Genomic DNA, 25,973 nt, shown 5'->3' with positions numbered 1-25,973 from the left:
GGGACAGATGTCTAATTTTAGTGATCTGGACCCAAAGAACCAAGGATTTCACAAAGGAGCTCAACACTTTTCCATCCGTTAAGAATTTCTCGCTTTCTGTCTCTACGTCTCTGTCTGTCTGGCGAGCGCACGCGCCCTACAGCAAAAAACCTTTCAAAAAAAAAAAAAGGTAATAAACCATTTCTGTGTCTCACAAATGTCATGCCTCTTTATTTTTTTCTCCTGCTTTCCTTCTCGCTACTCTTCCCTTCTCCCCGCAGCCCCATTCCACACTGTCTTCAGCGGCCATAACTATTTTCACTGATTTTATGTCCTCCAATACTTCAACCTCTACCATAGAGTGCAGATAATCTGCATATACTAAGCAGATACATACAATATCTAAAGTAACATTTTTGAAGTCTGCATGTTGGGAGAGATAAGAGGAAAGAGAATCCGTAAGAATAATGTAGGGTAATGTGCATGGGAGTCTTGTAGAAGGGACTCCAGATGCCGTACTCCCACATTAGTAAGCGTGAGCATGCAGAGCTTGTTCTATGTTTCCCGTCTGTTGCCTAAGAGCAAGCTATCAAGCTCCACATATGTAGCAACATGAGACCACAGAGATGGTTTCATACAAGCTCTGGGATACCAGGGGCACAGGAAGCATGGAGCTTTAAGCTAAGTGAGTTCATAAAATTCATTCTCGCCTTTAAAATGAGGCTGGGTAGAGAGAGAGAAAGTAAATTCACTGAGTATACAAAAAATGAGTAGATTAAACTTTTTGCCTCTTGAGAAAGTGAAGGGTTTCAAGATGTAGCTTAAGTTGCATTACACAAAAAGTTACATTGCACATTTAAGGTTTTTGATGTTGTTTTTGCACACTTGCAGTTGCCAGAGAAAGATAGACAGAATGGGGAGGAGAAAGCACCCTCCATAGGGAATGGTCACACTGTAATTCCTTCTCCTCCATCACTTCCTCCTTTCAGGATTTTTGGCATGCAGGCACACATACTAGCATGTTTCTCAAGCTACCAGCCTGGTACTTTAACCCCATAGTTTGCCACGTCGTATCCAGCTGCCTTAACCACCAGGCCATGGAGCTAGCCCCCACACCCAAATTTATTGCTTAAGAAGTGTCATTCCACTATATTTATTGATCAATTAATTCATTGGTTGGCTGATTCATAATAAAATAGCAAAAGTTTGAAACAGACTCATAATTTGAAGATTTAATTTCAAATAAGTCTCAAGTCTCTTTTAAGAAGTCTATTAAAATATACATACAACTTAAATAGTAATATAATCTAGTGGATCAGGAGGAAAATTCCCTTAAGAAATTTTAGTGCTAATAAAGTTTTTTTTTATACCAACAAATATAACTTTTAGATAAGAGAAAATATGTGTGATAATGTAACTAAATATCATGATAGGATAAGAGTATATTAGACAATATCTTAAGAGAATGCAGAGTATTATAAATATTTTAAACTAGTAAAAAGCATTCAATTTATCATCTATCGTAAATAAATCATTTTCCCTTTAATCATAATTTCTCTACTAATTTTACCAGCAGCATTCTATCAACTCTGAACACAAAAACCACAATGATAGGAAAATATTGGTCATTTGTTTCTTTCTTACATTCTAGGAGTTAATAACCAAGAGCATAGCTGGATGATTAACTGCTTGTCTTAGTGTAAAATGTTCCAGTTGCATCCTCACTGCCAGAACTTTTTTTTACATTTTTGATTTATAACTTTCCTGGCAAACATATTATTAACTTTATATCATTGTACTTAACTGCTAAATGTGAACAATAAGTTATTCAACTTATCAGTTTTACTATTCTTCTAAGTAAGCCTAGTTTCTGCTTGGTGAAGAAATATTCAGTGAAGAGTGCTAAATATGTAAGTTGGAAAATACATTATATTTTAAAATTTAGAACCCAAACTCACGTCTAGGTCAACAATTAAATGTTATGAGGCTGGCTGAAGCAAATTTTCCTTCAAACATTTTCAAGAATTTTATGAATCCCACTGAATGATAAGAGGCAGAAATGTTTAGATCACATTTGTAAGTGATCAATTCTTACATAATAAAAAAAAAGAAAAAAAAATTAAGTTCTCATCTTATACAATGTATAGTCTTTGAGAAAGCAAGTCTACTTAAATACTCTGAAATAGATGAAAGGAAATAATTTCATCTCTTTTAACACTGATTTCTAAATGGTAACAGGAAGGCTATGCAGAGCCTCTCTTTGACATTATTTTAAAAACTAGGGTCAAAACAGTGCCCTGACTCAGGAACTGCTATCTCTGTTAGTAAGGAAAGGAGTTTGTTGCCAAAGGAACTATAGAGTCTGGCTAATATGAACTTGTAGGAACCAGAACAGCAGTCCTGTAACTGGCTCTTGAAGTTCCTGAACTAGGAAGAGGACTATATTTGAAGAGGATCAGGGAGAGTTGGCTTATAGGGGGGCACATTCTGTAACTTGGGATTTAATGCCCAGGCAGAAGCCCGAAGATCAAGTTCTCGTATGCTACTAGGATGTTTCTTGGAGCTTGGAAAAAAAATGATGTCTTTCTATCAGATAAATTGGAGCTGCTAGAAATGACCTGGCAGAATGCTAAGAAAAGAAGCAAATGTACCAGAAGAGAGAACATGCTAGAGTGAGTCTATTACAGAAGACTTGAGAACCCACTAGCTGACATTTGTTGAGAGAGGCTGGAGAACATTATCTGTGGCAGTAAGAACGCAATGGAGATGCACTCCCCTTATTGAGAAGCCTCATAGTGACTGTCCTCTGCAGGCTGAGGGCAATGACAATAGATGATATTCTGGAATTTGGCTTCCTGATGTCAAGGGAATGAGGGAATTCCAGAATAGCAAAGGCAGATGATCACACTCAATTGTCAAAGAGAGGCAAGTTGATTGCATTAACAATAATTAGCAGCGAAGTTTAAATAGCATCCTGAATGTCCTTAAATGAGAATTATAGAGAAGACTAATGGGGTCCCTAAGAGCAAGATAGATTGGCAGTCAACTAAGGAAGATGAGCAGAAGGATATAGGCTGCCCCAGTGGAACTAGCCGCAATCTCTCACCTACATCCCAAACCTGAGCAAGATCTTAAACATGAACCCATCAATTAAAAGAGAGATCAAATATCCAAAAGGAAAGAACCTAGAATACAAGATGAGAATTGTAGAAAGAGAAATCTGTATCTTTTTAAGGTGACTGAATTCAGGGCCTACACTGACTCTGATAACATTAACCACAAAAATGGCATCCTCTCCCCACTGTTGGAGTAGGAGCTTATGAAGATCAGGTGATACACATAGTTCTGGCCATAGTTCACCTCATAGGTGAATCCAGAGGTCCCAGACCCACTAAGTGGTTACTTTCCTTGTGGCCTAATGTATAATCAGGATATAGAAACTTAACAAATGGCAAAACTCTCACATCGTTTCCTTGGCCTGTGAAATAACAGCTGTTGCAGAAGGAAGGTAAAGTGGTAGTGCCTGAAACTCTCCACCTCATATAAGACAGGGATCAAGAATATGGTATTCTAGGTGGAATGGCAGAGATTAGTGCCAGCCTCAAAGGACTAATAATGTGGGAATATGAAAGCGCAGCTTCCTTATCAAGGTACAACAATTTCTGACCTGTGATTTGTGCTACAACCATCCCTACAAGATCAGGCTAAGGCCAGGATTTTGCCTGAATTCTCACTCTTTCTTGGCTTCTAACTTTTCCTCTTATATTTTCCCTACTCTATTATCCCCCCCCACCACCACCGTGGATACTTCCTTTTTTGTTTTTAAAAGAGGGTTTTTGCTTTTTTCCTGTGTTTTTGTTTTGTTTTTGCTATAGTGCACATGTACTCACCAAAAATGATAGAAACAGAGGGACAGAAAGCAAGAAATCATCCCCCAGGGGCATGGCCTTGCCATAATCCCTTTCCCTCTATTCTCCCCTCAAGATCTTAGGCATGCACACACACACACACCCAGAAAGAATTTAAGACAGTGGGTCCTGGACTTGAACTACAGTCAACTACGTGGGAGTCCAGCAACCAACCCTTATGCCATCTGTGGTTCCTGTATACCTTCTTAATAAATCTCTTACCCATGAATTATCATCTCAGTATCTGCTTGCAGGATACCACACTTAAAACACAAGGCCTTATAGGGTACATTATACTAAAGCCACATTGGAAAAAACTTTGGGATAGAGTAATCAAATAAATGGGAAAATTTCAGAAAAATCTTCAAGCGATGTAGAAAATGTGATACTAAGACCAGCAGATGGCAAAATGGTTACGTTCTTGGACTACATAGTTGACCGTTGTTAAAGTCCCAGATCCGGCGGCTTAAAACTCACACTGGATGCATGTGTGAGTATGCCTAAAATCCTGAGAAGAGAATAGAGCAGAAATTATTGCAGCATGGTCATTCCCCCAGGGGGTGACTTCTCACTTTCAGTCTCTGTCTCTCTGGCAAGTACACGTGTCCTGTAGCAACAATATGTCTTAACAAAAAAAGAAGAACGAAAAGAAAGTGTGGTCAAATATATTGAAAACTTTATAATTGTCAAACATATTTCTCCAAAAAAGCAAAATGTAAGGTATATTTATAATAATCTAGAAGTAAAAATTTGGTCATATGATGGATTGTGAAAGGAAACTAAAGAACAAGAGAGTAGGCTACAGTGCTTGTCTTTTTAGAGAGAATATATAGATATCAATAAATTAAGTAATCAGCAAAAATAAATATGAATAAGTAGTAGATTTCAGTTAAAGGCAATAACCATAAAAAGTAGAATCTATTACTCAGCAAGCAGAAACAAACTCTTTCATCTATCAATAATAGAAAACAGAAGTAGAAGAGGAAAAAGAAAGTTCAATATACAAAAACATCAAATAAGCTGGGAGCACCAGTTCCTAATAGTAATTTCAACATATTTAAATAATTTAAACTTACTCATAGAAGAAAAAAGACTCTCAGGTCAGATACAAAACAAGACCCTTCTACATGTTGACAGTAAGAGACCCTTAAAACAAAAAGACACAGGGAACCAGCAGTTAGCGTAATGGCTATGTCACTGGACTCCCACGTAGTCAACCACAGTTCGCGTCCTGGACCCAGTGGCTTAAAACTCACGCTGGGCAGGTGTGCGTGCGTGCCCAAGACCCCAAGAGGAGAATGGAGGAGAGGGGATTGCGGCGTGACCATCCCCCCCTGGGGGGTGATTTCTCGCTTTCTGTCTCTATGTCTCTCTCGGTCTGTCTGGCAAGCGCACGCGCCCTATAGCGAAAACCTCTCCAAAAAAAAAAAAAAAAAAAAGACACAGAAGTTTGAAAATAAAATGGAATCCAAAAGAGTTGTGACAGTCATCTTAATAATGGATGTAAAAGAATTTAAGGCTACAAAGAAGATAAAGAAGAAAGAAGAACATTATATTCTTATAAACAAAGCAAGAAATAAAAAATATATATTCCTAAAATACACAGGACATGTGTTTTACAAGTGTAGTCTCAAATTATACCAAGCAACAACAGATGTAACTACAGAAAGAAGCAGATAAATCAATAACTACAAAGATTATACTACAATTTTCTCAGAAAAGGGTACTCCAGTTGATTAAAAATAAACAAACGGCAGAAATACCAAAAAGTTAAACAATATACTATATTGTATATTTCTCTCAAGTCATGGGTGGTATTAGAATTTGGCAAGGGGAAGTGGTATTGGAATTTGGCAAGGGGAAGTGGAATTGATGATTCATTTAGTTTGAGTTTGGTGGAATATATTTGTAATTCATGGTCACCCCCATATAAAGTGAAATGATTGCTAACCTTTTCAGAATACAAATGCCTTCCAGGAATCTCGCTATAACCCACTGTGTTGACACACCTGTCATTGTGACACGAAGACACAGGCAGACTGTCCTACATCTCCAACAGGAAATATGCACATAACCGAATGAAAACAAGGTTTTAAGCGTAGAGAACCAGAAATTAGTCTGAGGAAAATCATCCCAATCTTAATACATATGAAATAGCAAATTATCCAGATTTATCAGTGCTTAGTAAAAACAGAAGGCAATCTCCTGTCAGTAATATACATAATAATGCAACTAATACAGTTAAGTCACCACACATTTTTCCCTTTTTTGAGTCTGGTGAATTTCTGGGATTGTAGTACAGAACCCATAGCCACACTGCTAGTTATGCGTACATCTTACATGTTCTCTTCATTCAGATTATTCACTAAAATTATTTGAATTAATTGTGCATGGAAAAGGCTGAAATACCTTTCTGTTCTACCTACAAATGAACTATATTACAATTTTTTTTTCTTTTTTTTTGTAGAAGTTTTTGCCTTAGTGTGCGTGTATTGGCCAAAGAGAGAGAGACAGAGACAGTGAGAGGGAAAGTGAGAAATCATCCCCCAGGGGGGATGGCCATGCCACATTCATCTCCTCCATTCTCCTTCTGTGATATTGAGCACACACTCACACACACCTGGCCTGAGTTTCAAGCCTCTGGGTCCAGGACTCGAACCGCGGTAAGCCATGTGAGAATCCAGTGACATAACCACTATATAATCTGCTGGTCCATATGTTACAAATTTTTTTTTGTAATTGAAAACTTCCAGTTTCAGCTCTTATATGTAAAGACCTTGAAAACATTATCATCCTTACAAAAAGAAAAGAAAAAAAGGATCAGCAGAAGGCATAATGGTTACATTGTTGAACTCTCACATGGTTCAAGTTCTGGACCAGTGCCTTCATACTCAGGCCAGGAGCATGTGCATGCATGTCCAAAATCCCAAGGAGAGAATGGAGGAGAAGGGATTCCAGTGTGGCCATCCCCCCATGGGGTCATTTCTTGCTTTCTGTCTCTCTGTCTCTGTCTCTCCAGTAAGCACACAGCCCTAGAGAAAAAAAATTTCTAAAAAAAGGAAAAGTCAACAAAATGTAAATTGGTGACCCCAAAGTGTAGAGAGACAGGAAATACAGAGAAGCATGGCTGAGATCAGTTTAACTGGAGCAAAATGCACCAGAATCATTTATAAGCTACATTTGTAGCTTATAAATTTGTAGCTATGCTTACAATGGTGCTATGGCTTGAAGGTATCCTCCAAAATACTGGTGCTGAAACTTGGTGCTATCGTGATGTTATTAAGATGTGAGTAAAGTTTTCTTACAAGCAAAATGAGAAATAGTGATTGACTGTTTAAAAAGATAATTGGAATAATAATAATAATGATCGGGAAAAACAACGAAAAGATATTGAATGATGAAGTGGGGAGTTTAATGTCTCTGTATTGACTGACATGCATGGCATTCCCTTTTGAAAAAGCAATGTAATACACTGTAAAGTTATATGCAATTCAATGTAATATAAACAAGATTATGACAATAATAAATAAAAAAATAAGAAGAAAAAAAAAAAACCTTAGCTACATATTGCTAAATGAAAGAAGCTATTATGAAAAGACTGCAAAATGAATTATATCATTTCGGAAAAAACAAACTTCTAGAGACAGAGAGAATACCAGTGGTTCCCAGAGGATCTGGCGAAGGGGGAAGGCTGAATAGGTGGAGTACAGAATTCTTCACTATAATAAACTATTTAGTATATTAATGCTAAACGCAATGGTTAATTCATGATATTATGTGCTTGTCAAAATAGAACTTTACAGCACAAAGAATGAAACCTTATGCATGTAATTAAAAAAATCAAATTGACATCACAAAATTCCTGGAAGGAATGCAAACTATGCAAGACTATCTGTATTGCAAATGCATAAAACAATCTCAATGAAGGGAGTGGGGAGGAAAGTTGCTGACCTAAGTATTTTTGGAAACTAGCAAAGTCTGAAAAGTGAAAGGCAAAAGGAATAATACGTAAGACTGTACTCTTGTTGATAAAGTTGTTTCCTACAGTAGTGAGGATTAACAATTCTGACAGTGCTATATATATTAATGGAATAGAACAAAGTAAATGGATGGCAGATGGTAAGAAACACATTTCTCACTGTTGGGTGAGAATTTAGAGATATAAAGAAAGGTGACTAGAATAACACATGTGGAAATGGACTCAAGTTGGAGTCATCACTATTAATTTGTGTTTAGCTTAATATAGATACATATGTTCACAGGTAGAAATATTTGCAGGTACAGTCCCAGCACCTGTGTGATGTGGGCTTTTGTTAAAGAACATCATAAATGTCATAATTCTAGAATACCATGGATCTATGAACTCTGAATGAGTGAATGCAAGCTCAGACAATATGGTCTTGCTGCTTGTAAACAACAGGAAACCAGTAGATGAGTGCACAATCTGATAAATGTGTTTTCCAAATTCCAAGGTGTTCTTTCCAGCCTTAACTGATCCTGAAACCAACATGTGCCAGGAAATAACCATTTTTTATTACTTTCTAAAAAATAACTTTCCTTCCTCTTTACCCTAATAAATACAGAGGATGAGAGAGGCTTGGTGAGTGCATACCTAGTATGGCCTCTCCCTCTCCCTCCTGACTCAATCTTTTGTGTCTCGAGTAGTTATTCCACGCACCTCAGGTGACTCTGCTGGAGCTTTGAGGTCTCCTGTAATGAAGAAAGAGGGGGGCTGCATTGGAGAGCTTAGTGAAGCTCCTTAGGGTACAGTATGACAAGGATGCAGTAGAGTGCTACCATAACCACTGTGCCCACATCTGAACTGAATGCAGCCTGTGCCTGCCTTTCTTGGACTCACAGACCAGAGTTGCCCAGAGCAACTGATATATCTGAATGGAAAAGCAACACCTAGATCCAGGATTGGCTTCTGGACAGTTGTACTCCTACACTGCCCAGTGCTGGTGGAAAAAAGCAGTGCATTTGCCCCAAGGCTCCATGATTACCCTTTCCATCTATTAAGCGAGACACAGACCAGACCCTGAAGAACAAGAGGCTGAACTCTTGCACAGCAGTCATTTAGGGGCTCTGTTGCACCCTGATCCACTGGAGAAAGAAGTTGTCCCAGATCCCCAAGTTTATAATAAAAGTCTGGGCTGAGTTTCCTGTTACTGACAATTGAACACTGAAGCAAATCCTAGAACCTGATGACTCTCTAGATTACCTCAATGACAAGAACTATGAAGAAGATACTCCTAAGCATGGGGGCAAGGGCAATTCAAGGGTAAGAATGTGAGCAGTGCCCATAAAACGCTGAGACCAACCAGGCCTCTATTACTACAATGTACACTCCCGCTTGACTGAAGAGGAAGGAAAAGATAATAAAGACGCCCTAATAACCCACCTGTTTCACAGAAGTCTAAGCAGCAGAAATGCAAGAAGGGTACTGAAATGGCCCTGCCCAATAACTACTGTGACTTCTTCCTAGGTGACTCAAAGACCAACAAGAAGACAGGACAACCTGAGGAGCTGGTGTCCTGCTTTAACTGGCAGCTCAAGACATTTGGTTTGCCTCTAGTTTGTCTCCCCATGATGGTGGTAGCAAAGACTTACTGCTAGAAAGTGCTCCTACATGTACAACACCTCCAAGAACGATAACCACCTGCTCTTCTATGAAGTCAGGAATCGTGGTTACCACATGTGCTGTCTCATTCTGTTCATGTCTGAGTATTCTGAAGAGAAATTGGAGCTTCCACTAGTGGCTGGAGCTATTGAAGAGTAAGAGTCCATCTTCCATCTTTCAGAACCAGAACTCCTTTTGATGTGGTCACTACCCTTGAAGTAAAAGGCTAATTCTAAAACCAGGGAAGGAAACATACAAGATGAGCCTGAGGCATCTATAATGCCAGAAGTGCTTAAAGCGCAAAATAAAACCGCTTATATTTGTAGGGGCATGTCAAAGGGACTCAGGAGCTGATAAAGCTCCCAATGGCCCAAACTAAGGAAATCTGAATAAGCTATAGCAATATTTGTTCATTCATTCTGATAAGTGTATCATACCGATATAAGAAGTTAATATGGGGACCAGCAGTTAGCGTAATGGCTATGTCGCTGAACTCCCATGTAGTCGACCGCTGTTCGCGTCCCCACCGGTGGCTTAAAACTCACGGTGTGTGCATGCCCAAGATCCTGAGAGGAGAATGGAGAAGGGATTGTGGCGTGGCCATCCCCCCTGGGGGGTGATTTCTCGCTTTCTGTCTCTATGTCTCTCTCTGTCTGTCTGGCGAGCGCACGCGCCCTACAGTGAAAATCTCTCAAAAAAAAAAAAAGAAAAAAAAGAAGTTAATATGAGAAACTAAGTAAGGGAGTACATGGGAATGTTTAATGCCTTCACATATTTTCCATAAATGTAATACTGTTTATAAAAATTAAATCTATGGTTTGGCCTGGTGATATGGTCCACAGCATACTGGACTATAGTGTGGAAAGCCACAGGCCGGTTGGAATTTGGATCCCAACTCTAGTCAACTTGAAAAGTTCTAGGCCTGCACATCTAAGACCCTGGCAGGCTTAAGGAAGGCAATGGCAATGGAACCAGATTCTGTCAGAGGTGCTTCTCTCTATATATATCTATCTCTATCTCCCCCCCCATCTCATGTACACATATGCACATACACTCTATACCTGCATTTTTTAAAAAAAAGAAAACATAAAGTTTAGGAGTTTTTTTTTCCCTTTTTTTGAGAGAGAGAGAGGTTTTTGCTATAGGGCACGTGATCTAGCCAGAAAGACAGACAGAGAGAGACAGAGACAGAAAGCAAGAAATTACCCCCTGGGGGGGATGGCCATGCCACAATCCCTTCTCTTCCATTCTCCTCTTGGAATCTTATGCACACACACACACACATGCACCCGGTGTGAGTTTAAGCCACCAGGTCCAGGACTTGAACCCCGGTCAACTACATGGGAGTCCAGCGACATAGCCATTATGCCAACTGCTGGTCCTGAAGTTTAGCCTTTTTAAAGTACGTAGTCAAATATAAGGGGAAACAATACAGGGGTATGTCCGGAATTAATTTAAAGTTCTCTTTTTCTTAATTGCTTGATATTTTGGTATTTTCAACTTCTTAAATCTATAATGTGTTTTGTTTTGTTTTGGTTTTTTTCTCATTATAAATTACTACTTAAAGGCCAACTCCTGCAGTGGTGGTTAAGGCGGCTGGATCCCACATGGCCAACTGCATAGTCTGAATCCCAAAACCATCGGTTTGAGAAACATGCTGGGCACATGTGTATGCATTCCCAAGATTCCATTAGGAAGAAGAGATCAGAAAAAGTATTGTAGTGGAACCATATCCCATCGGGGGAGTGCTTATGCACTTTCACTCTCTCTCTCGCTGCCTCTCCCGGCAAGTGCGCATGCCCTCTGGCAAAAATTTAAAAAATAAATAAGTAATTACTCACTTTGCACTTAGTTCTACATAAGCAATTTATATTATTTTTTGTTTAAAAGGGTCACCAAAACTATGAGCTTGGGAAACATTCTGGCTTTAAGTCATGGTTTTTAGGATAATTCTTTGAAGCTGCTTTCTGCCCACCGTACACTCTCTACCCTTCTATACTTTTGCCTGTTGAAATCTCTAACCCGAAAGGTAAGCTCATATTCAATGACAGACATAATGTTATCTAAAACACAATAGATTCAGTATTGTGAAACCTGGAATTTTTTCCTTATTTAAGACTTTTTCAGCACCAAGACCAAGTTTAAGAAGTCATTCAATTTTCCTATGAGAAATTCCAGTTCCACCACTTGTTAGCTCTGTGGCATTGGCTAGTTACTTAATGCATTAATTTTCTCATCTGTAAAATAAGGACAATAACACTGGACAAGGATAGAAGTCTTTTTTTTTTTTTTTTTTTGGAGATATTTTTTGCTGTTGGGCATGTGTACTCACCTGAGAGACAGAAACAGAAATACCCACCCAGGGTGGATGGCCATGCCACAATCACTTCTCCTCCATCATCCTCTTGAGATCTTGGGTACACACGCACACTCACCTGACATGGATTTTTAAGTCACTGGATACAGGACTCAAACTGTAGTCGACTATTTGGGAGTCCAATGACATAACCATTACACCATCTGCTCATCCCAGTATAGGGTTTTTAAGCTGTTCTGAGGCAGCTTTATTCTTATCTCCAGGGATATATGGAAGTCTGATATTGTCCCTTGGTCAAGATAAGAATAGCTGTAGTAGTTAATGACTTATAACATGCTCTCTACCAACCTAAAGGTTTTTTTCTGACTTCATATCTATACTAGTTTAGGGATTTTTCTTTCAGCTGGGATTTACTTTTTATCCTTTTTCCATGCTCTTACTTTCAAATTTTCTATTCCTATGCCTTACATATATATTTTATAGAAAGAATATAGCTCATTTTACTTTTACTTTATTTTATTTTTCAATTTGGTGATCTCTGTCTTTTAACTAGAGGAATCTGGTATACTCATTTTACTTGTAATTATTCAAACTTCTTCCTTTTTAAATATTTATATGTTCTTCTAGTTAAATTAATTATTAAATGTTGCATGTATTATTATAAATTTTAATTGTTATAATAGGAGGGTATTTTTACTGATAAAATTAAGAACCAATGTTCTATGATAATGTGACTAAACCTTTGGTCATTTGTAAGGAAACTACATGAATTCAAAACAACCATTTCAAATGCATATGTAATAGATCCATGGACAAAAGATAAAGATTATTTATAGTATGTTATCTAGCAATTTTTAGTAATACTCAGTCGATCTGATTTATTTTTCCATTTATTTTTGTTGTTTGTTTGCATGATGAGGACTAGCACATGCACTCAAGTCTTCCTCAGGCATTGATTTTTCCTAATTACCACACGGTACATGTGCTTACCAGAAAAATACACAGAGAGAGAGAGTGTACCCTTCTCTCCCTGATATCTTCCCCCTCCACAAAATGGGTCCTAAATCACATTACAGCCCCTCGGCTTTCATTTTTCCATTCTGTCAGGATTTGGGACATGGATACACAAATGTCTGACCTGTTTTCCAAGCCACCAGCATTAAGATTTGAAACATGGTCAGCCATGAGCAGTTTAGCTTCCTTAACCAATAGGCCATAGGGCCAGCCCCTCATGTATCAATTAAAGAACATAAACTTCATGTGTCAATACACTGCATTAGCATCACCTATAACTTTACCAGGCCAGTAATAATTATAATTAACACACATAGCACATATTATATACGAGGCATTATTCTGTGTGTTTTACATATTCACTAATACTCCCAGTCAGCCAGTTACGCTGCCATAATGGATACAAAGGATTCCCTACTACTACCTTTAATATTCTTCACCATCTCAAATATGATAATTCACTCTCCAGCTCTGGTTCCACTTTACTTCTCTCCTTTCTCTATTGCCTTCCTTCTGGTTTTAGGAATAGGTAGTGTGATAAATCCGAAAGAGCAGTGAGGTCTAAAGTCAAAGAGATGCATTTCAAAACAAACTTCTGGCACAACTTGTCTTGATAACCTTAGCAAGTTTCTCCTATTTTGTTTCTTCATATGAACAATGCAAATAAAAATATCTCTTTCAGGACCAGCAGTTGACATAATGGCTATGTCGCTGGACTCCCATGTAGTCGACCTCAGTTAGAGTCCCAGACCCAGTGGCTTAAACTCATGCCAGGTGCTTGTGTGCTCATGCCTAAGATACTGAGAGGGGAATGGAAGAGAAGGGATTGTGGCACGGCCATCCCTCCCGGGAGGTGATTTCTCACTTTCTGTCTGTCTCTCTGTCTTTCTGGTGAGGGCATGTGCCCTATAACTAAAACCTCCCCCACCCCACCCCACCCCAAAAAAAAAAAAGAAATTTCTTCATGAAATCATTATGAGAAATAAGTAAGATCATATATGAAAGTTACAGGTATTAATCATGAGACTTGAGGCTAGTCTCAGTGGGTCTCTTCTCATGGGTGCACCCAACCCCCACCCCCACAGGTTATCTTGAAAGGAGACTTGGGCCTAGTCTCAGGAGGCCTCTTCCTGTGAGTGTACCCTCATCTCCCAGGATTATCTTTGGAATTTACAGCACTCCATCCAGTGCTCCTTGTTGCCTAGACTCAGCCCACCCACCCAGCGACACATAGGCCTACTCTTGGCAGGCTTATTCTCATGAATGCACCCCTACCTCCAGGGGTTATCTTTGGAACTTGGAGTATTCCAGCCCACACATTACAAACTAAGTTATTTTTCTTTAGCTTGTTCCCACTTCATCAAGAGCTGGAAATTTGGTAGAAGAGCCAACTACCTAAAATTACCTGTATAAGCTTTATCTGCTCTGATCTGGAGACACAACCTTCTTATAGAAACATGCCTGAGAACTAAAAGGGATGTTCCCTCTTCCAATACTACAGAATCTATTCTAACAAAGAGGAAAAAGTGAATATTGCATCAAAAACCAACTCCATGTCCAGAAATCAACACAGATCAAAGCAAATAATGGGGTAACTCTCCCTCAGTGGAGCATGATATACCCTCACCAACAATAGACAGCACAAAGGAATTCACAGAAATGTCAGAAAAAGAATTCCAAACATTCTTACTTAGTGACAAAACTCAATAAGGTGCAAAGCAAAACAGATAATCAATTGCGGGAAATGAGAAAATCACCCCAGGACATGAAAGAGGCATTCCATAAAGAGATAGACACCCTAAAAAAGAATCATACCAGATCTTCTAGAAATGAAGAATACAATACCAAAAAAGTATTGGGCCATCAGAAAAATCATATTTTTGTATGTTTTTCTATGTAAAAATGCATCATGACGAACCAATAAAATCTCTCTAGAAAATATTAACAGCAGACTGGACCATGCAGAACAAAGAATTTCTGACCTTGAAGATAGTCTCCAGTAGAGACCAAACCACCAAAGAAAAAAGAAAAAATAACAACAAAAAAAATAATAAAGATAACAGAAGGTGAAGCTGGTAAAGGCATGGAAAGCCTCTTTCATGAAATACTATCTGAAAACTTTCCAAGAGAAAGTTGGGGAAACATGGAGAAATTCAGACCTAAGTATAAGAAGAACTCCAGATCGAATCAACATAAAAAGATATTCCCCCCATCCTGTCTTCCTCCAGTTTACAAACAGGACTCTTGCACTTTGCTGCTCAAGAAGTGTCTTCACTTTCGGAATATGCCTTGCACATGAGTCGTCTGAGTGTACCCAGGTGTTTGGGGAAGTCGCCAGGCCTACTGATTCCAAATCCATGTAAGTGGTGAAACTGTTCAGCAAACAGCCTTCGGTCAATAGGAAGGAGACTTATGATTCGTATCCAAATCACAACACTTATTTTACACTCAGGAGGACACTTCATATTCTTGGCCTCTACAGAGATAAGTATCAAGATTTTAAGGATGAGCAAATGTGTTTACAGAAGTTTCATGGAAAGGGAAAACCACAGAAAGGAGAAAGAAAAAGAACAACAAAAAAGAAATCGTGTCAGCCCATCAAGAGAGGACATTTCTTCCTCGGTGACTGAGAAGAAAGTACATTTATGGCTCTTCACATGTTAGATGTATGGCTTCTTCCTAAATGAAGACTGTTTGGAGAAACAGAGTCATGTATGTGTTGAAGTCTCATCCAGTTATATTGTAACTGGTTTCTTGAACACATTCTAATTATGCAAATTATTTTGGCCTTGGATCTACTATCTAAAATTTACCTAATTCTCTAGTGAAATTAATACATTAATTATTGTTTAGTGACTTGTTTGGAGTGGGAATGGGACATCGGGGCAGTGGAGGAGAACCCTCATTAAATGAGTGTCCAGTAGTTTCCTCATTACTCCTTGCTTACTTGCTCTCTTACCCAGCCCTTAACTTCTTTTCTTTCTGGCCATTCAGCCATGGTCTCCACCACCAAGTTCACAAACTTCACATGCCTTTCCACCGACACCTTTGAGACTGTCTTATAAGATAAATGTATGGTATTAAAAGGCTGGACCTGGAAAAAGTTTTGAAAAGTTCCTGTATACAAGGTACTGGAAGCCTATCAAGAGGAATAGTTCCTGCTTAATGGAATTTTCAATTTTATGGGAAAGACTAATATTACATAATTATGTAAGACTGTATTAAATGCTACAAAAGAAAAAGAAAAAGATCCTCCACCCCATCACACCATAGCCAGGTTAATAAAAATCAAAGACAAAGACCATATTCTAAAAATGGGCAAAGAGAAAAAAGTAAATTAAAAGGTTATCCCATTAGGCTTACATCAGACCTCTCAACTGAAATAATGCAGACAAGGAAAGAATGGGAAGATGTATTCAAAACATTGAAAGAAAAACAATTTAAACTAAAAATACTATACCCAACAAGACTATGCTTCAAATGGGAAGAACAAATAAATAAAATCATTCTCAGATAAGCAAAAACTGAAAGAATTCAACAATGCTAGACCAGCTCTATAAGAAGTATTGAAGGGAGTAATATTATCAGAAAAACTAAAAAGAAACAGAAATAACAACAAAAAAGGAAGAAAATAGCTAAAAAATGACAGAGATGAATCTACAAATATCAATAATAACATTGAATGTTAATGGATTAAATCCTTCAATCAAAAGATACAGGCTGGCTGAATGGAAAAAGACACAAATACACAGAAGTCATCTATATGCTGCTTACAAGAAACATTTCTCATAAAGACATATATAGACCTAATGCAAAAGGCTAGGAAAAGATGTTCCATGCAAGGGAAACCAAAAAAAAAAAAAAAAAAAGGTTGGAATTGTGATACTGATATCAGACAAAATAAGTGACAAAGTACATTATAAAGTACTAAAAGGATTTGTTCACCAGCAAGATATAACACTTTTAAATAACTATGCACCCAACACTGGAGCTCCCAAACATGTAAAAGAGACTATTAGATTTAAAGGGAGAGATAGATTGCAACACAGTAATTGGGGATCTCAACACCTACTGTCTCCTGTGGATTGGTCATCTAGACAAAAAATAAACAAAGTGATACAAGATCTAAATGATACCATAAAATTAAATGAGCCCAATAGACATTTAGAGAATATTTTACCCAACAACCACAAAACATACATTTTTCACACCCCCACATGGAACATTTTTGAAGATCAACCACACGACAGAGCACAAAACAACCCTTTACAAATTTAAAAGAATAGAAACTATATTCAGCACCTATTTCGAACATTATGAAATAAAACTTGAAATCAATTACAGAAAGAACACTTGAAAATACACAAACACATGGAAACTAAGCAATCTACTCTCAAATAACTTTACAACTAATGATGAAATTAAGACTTAAATTAAAAAGTTTATATAAACCAATAACAAACAAAAGAGTTATTATAACCTACAGGACACAGCAAAAACAGTCATAAGAGGGACTTAGTGCCCACAAGAATAAAGCAGAAAGATAGCAAATAAACAACCTAATAACACAAATCAGAGAACTGAAAAAAATAACAAATAAATAAAACACCAGGAGAAAGAAATAAAGATTTGAGCAGACATAAAGAATGAAAGAACGATACAGAACATAAATGAAACCAAAAGCTGATTATTTGAGAAGATAAAACAAAATTGGCACACCATTATCTAAATTAATCAAGAACAGAGAAAAGAATCAGATAAATCAAATCAAGAAGTAATCAGGCAATATTACAATGGACATAAAAGAAATAAAGAAAACAGCATGAGAGAATGCTATGAGTGATTCTATGCCAACAAATAAGAAAACCTGGAGGAGGTGGACAAATTTCTGAACATGTATAATTTACCAAAATTGAAACAGGGAGAAATAGAAAGCCTGAATAAATCCATAACAAGCAATGAGACTGAATCAGTAATAGTCTCCGAAAAAAAGAGAAGCCCAAGTCCTGATGGATTCATTTCTGAATTCTACAAAACCTTTAAAGAAGAACTAACCCAGGACCAACAGTTGGTGTAATGACTATGTCGCTGGACTCCCATGGAGTCAACTGCAGTTCAAGTCCTGGGCCCGGTGTCTTAAACTCACACGTGGCACATGTGTGTGTGTGTCCAAGATCCCATGAGGAGAATGGAGGAGGAGAAGGGATTGCAGTGTATCCATCCCCCCGAGGGGTGATTTCTTACTTTTGTCTCTCTATTTCTCTCTGTCTTTCTGGCAAGTACACATGCCCTATAGCAAAAAAAAAAAAGAAAAAAAAATTACCCCCAATTCTTCTCAAACTATTTCTAAAGATCCAAAAGGAAAGAACCCTCCAAAATTTATTCTATGAAGTCTTCATCATCCTGATTTCAAAAACAGACAAAAGCATAACAACAACAAAAATCCTATGGGCCAATATCCCTGATGAATACAGATGTGAAAATTCTCAACAAGAAACTATCAAATCATATCCAACAACACATTAAAAAGATTACACACCATGACCAGGTATGCTTTATTCAAGGGATGTAAGAATGGCTCAACATATACAAAACAATAAATGTAATATATCACATTAACAGAGGAAAGAAAAAAACCATATGATTACATTAATTGATGAAGAAAAAAGCACTTGGTAAAATACAACATCCCTTCATGATTAAGACTCTCAGCAAAACTGGCATACAAATTAACACAATAAAAGCAATCTATGACAAATCCATAGATAACATCATACTGAATGGGACATAGCTTAAAGTTTTTCCACTAAAAGTTGGAACAAGACAAGGCTGCCCACTTGCTCCACTCCTTTTCAATAAAATACAGGAAGACCTAGCCAATGCAATCAGACAAGAGAATCAAATAAAAGGCATTCAAATAGGAAAAGAAGTGAAATTATCTCTATTTGCAGATGATGTTTATATACATAGAAAATCCAAAGAATCCACAGAAAAACTCCTGGAAGTTATAAACAAATATGGTAAAGTGGCAGGATACAAAATCAATATACAAAAATTTATAGCATTTTTAAACACTCACAATGAACAAACAGAATTGAAATAAGCAATTCCATTTACAATAACTGCAAAAACAATAAGATATCTAGAAGTAAACTTAAACAAAAAAGTAAGGAACCAGCAGTTAGCGTAATGGCTATGTCGCTGGACTCCCACATAGTCGACCGCAGTTCGTGTCCCGGACCCGATGGCTTAAAACTCACGCCAGGCACATGTGCTTGCGTGCCCGAGATCCTGAGAGGAGAATGGAGGGGAAGGGATTGCAGCATGACCATCCCCCTGGGGGGTGATTTCTTGCTTTCTGTCTCTCTGTCTCTGTCTGTCTGGTGAGCACACGCACCCTATAGCGAAAACCTCTCCAAAAATAAAAAAAAAAAAAAAAAAGTGAGAGACCTCTACAAGGAAAACTATGAAGCATTTGAAAAATAATTAAAAACTATACAAAATAGTGAGAAAATGTCCCATGTTCATGGACTGAAAGGATTAATACAATCAGGATGTCAATCCTATTCAAATTAATCTATGAATTCTATGCAATTTTTACCAAACTACCAGAGATATTCCTCACAGAAATAGAAAAAACAATCATAAAATTTGTCTGGAATCACAAAAGGGCCCATATCACCAATACTGTGCAGGGGGAATAAAGTCGAAAGCATCTCTACTCCTGACCTCAAAACATGTTACCAAGCTGTGATAATCAAAACAGCATGGTATTGGCACAAAAACAGTCAGGTAAACCAATGAAAAAGAACTGAAAATCCAAAAATAAACTCAAAAACATACAGCCAACTTATCCTTGACAAAGAGCAAAAACACAATCCAGTGGGGGGTGGATCTCTTCAGCAAATAGTGCTGGCAAAACTGGATATCCAGCTTCAGAAGAATAAAACTGGGCCCCTAGCTCTCACCACTAATAAAAAATTAACTCAAAAAGCATCTAAACATAAAACCTCAAACTATAAAGCTGCTCGTGAAAAACATAGAAAACACTCTTGGAAAGCTTGGATTAGGCAAAGATTTCTTAAATAAGATCCCCATCCCAAAATACAGGCAATAGTTCCAAAAATAGACAAGTGGGACCACCTTCAGCTAAAAACCTTTTGCACAGCAAAAGGAACAATAATTACAGTGATAAAACAACCTTCAGAGTGGGTGAACATGTTTTCAAGTTATACCTCAGATAAGGTACTAATAACCAGAATATACAGGGATCTCAAGCAGCTTACCCACAAAAATATAATTAATCCAATTAAAAGATGGGAAACTGAGCTGAACAGATAACTCTCCAAGGAAGACATATGAATGATCAAAAAGCATATGAAAACATGCTCAGCATCTCTTATCATAAGGGAAATGTAAATTAAAACCAAAATGGCTAAAATTTTAAAAATAAACAATGGTAAGTAGTGGTGAAGTTGTGGTGACAAGGAAACTCTCCTTCACTGTTGGTGGGACTGTAAATTAATACAACAACTTGAAGAATGATATGGAGATTCCTTAGAAACATACAAATAGAGCTATCATACAGCACAGTAAGTCCACTCTTAGGTATTAACCCCAAAGTATAGGAAAAGCCCTCAGCCAGAAAAACACTTGCACATCCATGTTTATTGCAACATCGTTTATAATCACTAGGACAAGGAATAAACCCAAAGTCCAAAAACATACAAGTGGGGTAAAAATGTGACATATGTACTCTATGGAATTCTACTCAATCATAAAAAAATGAGACCCTGACATTTTATAAAAAGTGGGTAAATATAGAAGACTTAATGCTAAGAGAAACAAGTCAGACTATGAAATACAGACTTTATATGTCTCCACTTAACATACACCAAATGTCTGCACTCTACAACAGTAAGTGAGAGATTGGAAGGTATAGTAGCAAGGAAGGTAAATGCACCTGTAGATACTAGAGAGAGTAAGGGGGTGGGGGAGGCAATGGGGGACAGGGGGAGGAGAATAGGGGGAAAAAACTGCAATTAATTGACACGAAAATGAAAAATCATTTGCTGATGATAAGGTACAAGGTAATGTCTTTGTCTTGACTAATATGTCCTGTATTCATTGTATTATTTTCCTTCTCACCATCACATTTATATTTCAGAGGCAATAGAATTATATTAACTTTATTCTAACAATAACAACATACATTTTTTATTATTATAATTTTTATTTGACATTTAATAGTTGTACATATTTATGGGGTGCAGTGTGGTTTCATTTGAAGCAACATGGAAAAGTTTGAAGGAAATAAAGCTAAGTGAAAGAGCCAGACACTGAACATCTAGTACCATATGTTTTCACACATCAGTGAAAGCTAGCAGACTTGACTACATGGAAGTGGAGAGTGATACCAAAAGCTTTAGGGGAGGAGTAATGGATATGGAGAATTCTGTTTAATAGTGCATATAGATGAATGGAATGAGTTGTAGAGTACAATAGTATAGTAACTATAATTGATGACAAGTCAATGCATACTTCAGCATGAACTATTGATGTATAATTTCAACTTGACATTTTCAGAGATATTTCTAACCATTTTCTTATCTAAAACAAACACACACATATACTATATTCACCTAATCACACACAATACACAACACATGTAACACAAAAAATGTACACACCATATACACACAATCACACTCAACACACATACAACATAAACAAATAATAAACAAACTACGCATGCAGTCCCATTCCCACCAAATCATTCTATATACCAACCCATATTTTACTTCCTTCATAGCATTTATTCAGTATTTAAAACTATACAATTGAGATCTAGCCAGGACAAGCCAATCACCAGCCATATACATTTGAGTTCTGAGCGGCCTGTTTCAGGGATTTGGACATCTGAAGGTTTTCTGCCCAGATTTCACCCTCCTGACCCCCATATCTAAACAAGTACAGCACTCTGTTTATTCTGTCTCTCTCCAATTCTTTCTTTATTTTTTTTTAATTTTTAAACTTTTTAGCTCTTTGAAGCTCTTTTATCTTTCTAATTCTTGCCTTTCCCTCCTCCCATGTAGGACAAGCCAGTCACCAGCCATATACATTTGAGTTCTGTGTGGTCTGTTTAGTGCAGCAGTGCTGCCACATGGTTTTTATTTTTTTGCATTAAAAAGAATTTTTTTCTTTCCTTTTTTATTTTCTTTATATTGTTTTTGTCTTGTTTTTTTTTGTTTTGTTTTCTTTCTCCTTTCCTTTTTCCTTTATCTTTCTCACTTTCCTTCTCAGCCTCCACACACTGAGTTTCTAGACAGGTCTAGGTGCACAGTAGCCAAATATCTGGATAATTTTAGGGTCAGGGTAATCCTCATATTCCATGGAATCTGCTGCACAAAGGGAGAAAAGCAGTACTGCTTAGAGTTTGCAGATCAGCTCCTGCATGCCTCTGAACACTCAGATTTAACTCCGAAAATTAGGAAAATAGGTATAATCCACCAGATGACCAGAAACCACCATGGAGGCACAAGAAACATGAGAAGCCAAGAAAATATCTTCTCATCTTCCATAGGCAATACAAGGGAACTTGTATTGGAAATGTCAAATAAAGAATTTAGAATATTCATAGTGACAAAGCTACAGAGATGCAAGAGAAGAGAGATAACAAACTCCAGAAGATGCAGGAGAAAAGAGAAAACAAGTTCCAGGAGGTGAGGAAGTTCTTGCACAATCTGAAAAAGGAAATACACACCATAAAAAAATAGTCAAATGGAATTATTAGAGATGAAGGCTGTAATACAGGAAATCAAAAACTCCCTTGAAAGTATTAAAAACAGAGTAGATCATACAGAAAATCAAATCTCAGATGCAGAAGATAGAATCGCTGACCAGAAAAATTCACTAAAAAGACTGAGAAAATAACCAAAAAAAATGAGAATAATAGACTAGTAATACTAGATACCTTTAAATGCCCAAACATCCAGATAATCAGTATCCCAGAAGGTAAAGAAAATAATAAGGGCATTGATAATCTATTCCATGAAATACCAGAAGAAAACTTTCTAAACCTAGAGAGGCATTAAAATATCCAAACCCAAGAAATACAAAGGACCCCATATAGAATCAAACCAAGAAGATCTCCAAGGCACATCATAGCCGGAATGACCAAAACCACAGAGACAAGATACTAAAATTGGCAAGAGAGAAATGTGAAGTTACTGTCAAACGATATCCCATCAGGCTAACGTTGAACCTTTCATCTGAAACAATGCAAACAAGAAAAGAATGGGAAAATATATTCAAAGTGTTAAGTGAAAGTCAATTTCAATCAAGAATACTATACCCGGCAAGATTATCCTTCATATGGAAAGAAAAAAACAAAAACATTCTCAGATAAACAAAACCTGAAAGAGTTTATCAACACCAAACCAGCTCTCCAAGAAGTGCTAAAAGGAGTGCTATACCAGGAAAACTAAAGTCAGACACAGAAATCAGAACACAAAAGCAACCAAGAGAATGGCCACTTAATGGTAGGAACAAGTCTGTAACTATCAATAATAACTTTGAAGGTTATCTTTCAGAATTTAAATGGAAAGATCAGACCAGAGTAACACTGCAAATTCAATAGAAGAGAGATAAATTTTAGTATACCAGGAAAACTAAAGTCAGACACAGAAATCAGAACACAAAAGCAACCAAGAGAATGGCCACTTAATGGTAGGAACAAGTCTGTAACTATCAATAATAACTTTGAAGGTTATCTTTCAGAATTTAAATGGAAAGATCAGACCAGAGTAACACTGCAAATTCAATAGAAGAGAGATAAATTTTAGGAGACTGAACTGGTGAAACAGAATTTTTATGACTTTTGACTAAAACTTTACTGATTTTCTTCTGTGCTTTGTTATCCAGATTTAAGGATTTTTGTCTTCTCTTAAACTGTTGATAGGTTCATCTACCTACTATTTGAACTGAATCTTAACCTTTCCTCTGGCTTTAAGTATTAAGCAAATTTATCTTAATATTTTTTATTTTGATCTATTAAAACTAAAACTGTTTTTCCTGAAATTAAAAAATCCATTAAAAATAACTATTTAATGACAACTGCAGTAAGCTAAATACCCCCAGCTAGGTGTACTTTATAGTATGTTCTTTCTACTCACTGAGATTTATGCTTAAAGTCATACATGATATATTTCACCTGCACTTGCTATTGAAAGTATTTGGATTAATTAAGACTTTCAGTGAATCAATTATATGTGAAAAAAGGAGGGGGCATGGAAAGCAACTGTAGATACCAGATACAGTGTATCAAAGGGTGGGAAATGGTAGAGGTGAGAGATGGGGAATCAAGGGGAGGGAGGGAAAAAGTGAAATACATAAAAAACAATAAATGGAAAATTATTTGTTGATGATAACATGTATGGTAATATCCTTGATTGAGCCAATATACAATGTATTCTGGATGGAAAAAATCTCATTTTGTGTACTGTAATGATGATGTACAGTGAATGAATATAAATAAATTTAAAATAAAAGAATTATACAATTGATGCCTCAGTTATTAATGATCTGTTTTTACTATAGTTTATGCACTCATAGAAAAGAAAAATGGCTCACCTATGGATGCTGAAAAAAAGGCTAAGTTTGGCAGGATGACACATGTTTCACTATTTACTTATTCATGGCAAAAAAAAATGTGAACACTTACTTTGTATCTGAAGGCAGAGAGGCAGGAAGGTGGGAAGAACCAGTGTCCTCTTGACATTTACATTCTAATAGACTATATTACTTCTGGTTTTTTAAATTAAATTATATATTAGCTCTATTTAAACTATAGCACTGAATAAAGTTCACTGTGCATTTTAGAATGAATACTGGCTCTGCAAATTGTTAGTGTTAAGTCATGGAATAAGTTATTCATCCTCTGAGTCTTAGTTTTTTGTGGTTTTTTTTTAAACCTATAATTCTTTTTTTTTTTTTTTTTGAGAGATTTTCGCTATAGGGTGCGTGCGCTCGCCAGACAGACAGAGAGAGACATAGAGACAGAAAGCGAGAAATCACCCCCCAGGGGGGATAGTCACGCCGCAATCCCTTCTCCTCCATTCTCCTCTCGGGATCTTGGGCACGCACGCACACGCGCCCGGCGTGAGTTTTAAGCCACCAGGTCCGGGATGCGAACCACAGTCGACTACGTGGGAGTCCAGCGACATAGCCATTACACTAACTACTGGTTCCCTAAACCTATAATTCTAATTCTACTCTACAGAAAGGATAGAAGACTTTAATTAATGGGAAAACACTTAAACAGAGCCAAGTACTCAATATATATGCATAGAGATTTACTTTAATTTCAAACTTTCTGAGATCAGTAGTACAGTATGGTTAATATATTGCTAATTTCATCTAATCACAGAGTACTTACTTTCAATTCAGTAAAATATTCAGAGCATACTTCAAGATTAACTAAAATTTGTAGTGTTATAAATGGTTAAAATTATTGTATGGCTATATATATTGTGCGCTCGCCAGACAGACAGAGACATAGAGACAGAAAGCGAGAAATCACCCCCCAGGGGGGATGGTCACGCCACAATCCCTTCTCCTCCATTCTCCTCTCGGGATCTTGGGCACGCACACACATGCACCCAGTGTGAGTTTTAAGCCACCGGGCCCGGGACACAAACCGCGGTCGACTTACGTGGGAGTCCAGTGATATAGCCATTACGCTAACTGCTGGTTCCCTGTATGGCTATATTTCAAGTTCATTTATGTACATTATTTAAGTTCTTTAATATTATCATATAACTGAATAACTTAAAATATTTATACCTTCTTAACAATGGATTAAAGTCCATTTTCAAATATTTATATTTATATATAGTTTAAAACTCTATAATTATATGCAAATAACTGTAAATGGTAATATTTCTGCAAGTGAACTAGGCATGAGAATTTTTAGTTTTAATTTCAAGTCCTTAAGTATAGTTTAAGGGTTTTACAAAGAGTATGTAATCACCCAAAACAGAAAACATAGGTCTTTCTGAAAATATAGTCATTTTTGAATGTACACTTCTTTTCTAATAAAAAACTTTTGAACAAGTAGGCATATTTTTAAAAATCA

General features: G+C 37.0%; 1 pseudogene; it reads left to right on the top strand.

Annotated features, from left to right (window-relative positions):
• The first annotated feature begins 9,516 nt into the window (after positions 1-9,516).
• Positions 9,517-15,468, top strand: LOC102500405 (28S ribosomal protein S33, mitochondrial pseudogene; annotated as a pseudogene).
• The last annotated feature ends 10,505 nt before the right edge of the window (positions 15,469-25,973 follow it).

This window comes from Tupaia chinensis, unplaced genomic scaffold (genome assembly GCF_000334495.1).
Source record: "Tupaia chinensis unplaced genomic scaffold, TupChi_1.0 Scaffold000225_1, whole genome shotgun sequence".
Lineage (NCBI taxonomy): Eukaryota > Metazoa > Chordata > Mammalia > Scandentia > Tupaiidae > Tupaia > Tupaia belangeri.
The sequence above is the reverse complement of the archived record's forward strand: the minus strand, read 5'-3'. Positions and strand labels throughout refer to the sequence as shown.